The sequence below is a fragment of the Bufo gargarizans genome, chromosome 1, assembly GCF_014858855.1.
Source record: "Bufo gargarizans isolate SCDJY-AF-19 chromosome 1, ASM1485885v1, whole genome shotgun sequence".
Taxonomy (NCBI): Eukaryota; Metazoa; Chordata; class Amphibia; order Anura; family Bufonidae; genus Bufo; species Bufo gargarizans.
This window is the reverse complement of record NC_058080.1, coordinates 755,307,797-755,312,284: the sequence shown is the minus strand read 5'-3', so window position 1 is coordinate 755,312,284 and position 4,488 is coordinate 755,307,797.

Genomic DNA, 4,488 nt, shown 5'->3' with positions numbered 1-4,488 from the left:
TATCTGGTGTACAGTTCCAGAAATAAAGGTCTGGAAATGTAAACTGTGTGTCTGCGCTTCTTGTGACTTTGTTACTTTTAGGTTTGAATGCTGCAACATTGTAACCAGTTTTTAACCATTTACAGGCCACCCGTAGCAGATGTGCAGACCCTGGGGCGATGCGGGCAGCTCATGGACATTGTATAGAGCAGGGATGCTCAACCTGTGGCCCTCCAGTTGTTGTAAAACTACAACTCCCACCATGCCCATCAGTAGGCTGTCTGGGAATGATGGTAGTTGTAGTTTTGCAACAGCTGGAGGGCCGCAGGTTGAGCATGCCTGGTATAGAGGATCAAACTAAATACAATGAGCAAAAAAACACATTCAAAGTTGTCAGCCACCCCTGATGGCTAGCATCTTTACCTGGAATAACTTTAAAAGGGACTTTCCACGACCCAATGGGTTCCCTGACCTCGTTTTGCTCTGATCTCCTCACTGTCCAATAATTCAGAAGAAAAAAAACTGGTACTTTCCACTCCCTCCTCAGTCCAAAACTGCAGACGCCTATTACAGACCTCCATCCTTAAGATCTGTCCACCTTACCAACATTCTCTCGTACATTCCATTGGGGGACACAGACCATGGGTATAGCTTGGGGTATCAGTAGGAGGGACACTATGCAAATGAAGAGCTCCTCCTCCTCGGGCTATACCCCCCGGCTCCAGCAGGAGAAACTCAAGTCTTTGCTTAGTGTCTGGATGAAGGAGTTTGACACTCACTATTCTACTCCGGTTTGTTATTTTCTTTTCTAGATGGGGACACAGGTCAGCATGGTGCTTTCCTGGTCCCCCATGGAGTGCCCGCCGCCGTTGTTTGGACGTTGCCTGGCCGCCTCAATTTCCCCCCCAGAAGAAAAGTGGATCTGGGCTCGACCTGTTAGCGCCGGTATCCCACCAGCTTTCGGGTCACCTATGCTGCCCTCCACCCAGAGCACTGCACTTCTGAGTCAGACGTCTGAAGAGGTGAACTCTGCTGGCCACTTTCAGAGGGAGAAGACTTCAGGACAGAGAAGTACTCATCTCCCCCTCCGCTTTCCCCCCAATGGGCCGTCTGGGTGAATTGGGAGATGGGTGTTTTAGGTTGGGGATGGGCTTAGAGGCACAGGGGTTAATCTTGGGGTTGCTCCCTGCTGGACCGGGCATCTTACTTTCTTTTTATTACATTGGGGGTGCCGATGCAGGCTCCGCCCCACGCTCCTACCTGGGCAGCGCATTGTCAGCAGCGGGTCCCCGTTTCATAAGGGGTCTCTGCCACCCGCACGCTGCATTTTTTTCCCGCGTCCGGGGAAGGGGACAATTCAAATAGCGCGCACGATTTTTTCCCGCCATTGATGTCATTTTGGGGGGGGGGGCGGCGGCGGAGCCTCATGCTCCGCTCTGGCTCCTTCCTGCTGACAAGCTGTGCACATCGCGCTGCAGCTCCCGGCTCCTCTGCTGTTAACTCTGCGTTGCCTGGGTGGTAGGACGTATTTCTCGTGTATGGCATTGGGGGACACAGCACCATGGGTATATGTCCAACTACCACTAGGAGGCACTAGACACAAAAAAGTGTTGGCTCCTCCCAGGTGGGCTATACCCTCTCCACAGGCACGAGGCTATTCCGTTTTAGTCTAGAGTCCGTAGGAGGCAGACCTGTCCTGCTTTTTTTTTTTTTTTTTTTTTTTTTTTTTTCAGGTCCTGCTGTTTTTTCTTTTTATTCTTATTTTTTATTTTTTTTTTTTCTCCCGCAGGTCTCGGTGTTTCCCACCGTTATACCTGCTGCAGGCTGGGGCTCCATCGTGTTCCACTTTAGTTGCCCCCCCCCCTGCGGGCGCGTACTTCGGTAACATAGCCGGTCACCCAGTCCCCACGGACTGCATCCGCAGTGGCTTGCCGGCATTCCCACGGTTCCTGTGCGGAGTCTGCCGAAGGGATGACCCTGCGGTGCCCGAAGACATCGGATGGCGAGTATATCGGATGGTGAGTATACTCCGGTGTCCCTGCCCCAGGGTTAGGTTCCCTCCTGAGGCCAGGGGGATGGGATCCACCTTAGCTGGGGGTCCTGGGAAGCCTCCATCTTCCTCCAAGCCACCCCCTCCCCCTTTTTTTTTCTTGGTGGGGGGGTTATTTTCTGGTTTTCCCTCCCTTCTCTTCCCCCTTGGCTGTTTTTTTTCTCTCCTCCCTGGCCACACAGTCTTCTCCCTGGCCTTCCCCGCTACTTTAGTCCCCGGCTTCTGCCGGGACTAGGCCTCATCTTCTATGGCCCGTTCCCGGCTCCCAGGTGCTCTGTTTGCCCTGATCCGCCTATCCCCAGGTGTCGCTTCTCGGAATGGGCTCCCTCCGTGTCAATGCCATGGGAACCTTGTCAGACTCTCCCCGGCGGTGTCGCTGGACTGCTACCTACCCAAATTGCGGCCACCTCTGCCCTCCCAGGGTCCTCCCTGCAGATGGGGAATGCTCAGTTAGGGGTACCTTCTCCCGGGTTCGGCAAGGGGTAGCTCACAGTACACCCTCGGGTGGTCTCAACGGGGTCCCACCCCTCCTCGGATCCTCCCCAGGACAGGCCTGAGGCTGGTGACGAATCCTTCCTGTCACCCCATCCGTTTCCTCTGGGGACACCTCTGCACCGATTCCCTCGGAACAGAGCATCAGGCAGTCTTCCTCCATACAGAAGCCCTCTGGGAGGTCAAGACTAACGTGCACGGAGGAACCTCTCCTACCCAGGGTTGGTATCCCCTCTAGTGGATTTTCGGATGGCGCTCCCCTGACTGCACAGGTATTCAACCGCACAGGTAAGGCAGCCGTCCCCGTGTTTAGCATACTGAGTCACCTACGCGGTGTCTCTGGTACGTACACCTTCTCCTTAACAGGGGGGTACCTGCACCACTGCCATAGGCTGTCCCTGACAAGCCTTCCTGGTTCCCCTATACCAGGGGCTATGCTCTACACATTTGAGATTGTTTCCACGGGGTCCCCATCCTGGTGCTGGTATTCGCCACTCTACCTCATTACAGGGGGCTCCTGTTCTAGGCAAGCGGTTAGCTCGGCAATCGCCTCCTGTAGGTTGGTGAGTTAAGAGCAATTATATATTCTGTTCCAGCCGCCTTGCCCCTTTTCATAGGTAGAGTACCTACACCTACTCCAGATACTCCTGGCTGGCTCTATGGTGTTCCATACAGCACTATTTCTCCCTTCCGGGTGAGATATACAGGCCGCTTTCAATTGCCGTAGCAATTGCACCTGTCATAGATAGAGTACCTACACCATCTCCTGATGCTGTAGCCAATACCCCTGGCTGGCGCTATGGTGTTCCATGCGGCACTATTTCTCCCTTCCTGGCGAGATATACAGGCCGCCTTTAATTGCCGTTGCAATTGCACCTGTCTGTTCCCAGCCATTTTGCTCCCTTCATAGGTAGAGTACCTACGCCATCTCCGATGCTGTAGCCGATACCCCTGGCGGGCTCTATTGTGTTCCATGCGGCAACATTTCTCCCTGCGGGCGAGATATAGAGGCCACTTTCAATTGCCGTAGAATTGCCCCTGTCCGGTTCAATTACACCTGTCTGTTCCCTGCCACCTTGATCCCTTAACAGGTAGAGTACCTGCACCATCTCCGGATGTTGTAGCCGTTCCTCCTGTCTGGCTTTATGGTGTACCATGTGGCATTTTCTCTCCCTTACAGGACGAGATATTGAGGCCTCCTCCAATTGCCGTGGCCATTGCACCTACCTCATCATAGTGTGCACCAAACAGCCATCTTACTCCCTTCATAGGTAGAGTTCCTGAACCGTCTCTGATGCTGCAGCCGTTACACCTGTCTGCCTTCTATGGTGTACTATGCGGCCCTGTTTCTGTTGCCATTGCACCTACCTGATTGTAGTGTGCACCTGTCTTGTTCTTTGTGGTGTTGTGCGGCCCTATGGGTACCATTGTTAACGCGGTTGCTGTTGCACCTCTCTGGTTCTAGGGTGCACCGTGCGGCCACATTGCTTCGATCTTAAATGTAGTACCTCTACCATCTCCAGATGCTGTACCCATTACACCTGTCTGGTCGTATCTCTGCGCTACACAGACGTATTTCTACTTTACAGGTTGAGTACCTGTACCCTCCAAATGCTGTCGCATTCCCAGATGCTCTTGCTATGTTTCCACTCTCCTTAGACGGCAACATGCAGCCACTTTACCTATGTTTTAGGCGTGTGTTTGTAGTACCCCAAGTGCTGGGCCCTATGGTGCAGTCTGTGGCCCAGACAGTTTCTGTATAACTGGGTGTTTTCTGCCCCCGGGTTCTAATCTGTGCTGCGGATGTTGGTTCCATCCGTTTGGTTCTTCCATACATCTGTCACTCCGTTACGGTCGTGCTCATTGGTCTCCTTGTACCTCTCAAGGCACTGTCTGCACCAGGCCACCTTCGTTCAGCATGTGCATGGTTACCATATCTGGCAGGGGTGGGCCAGCCCAACCCCCAC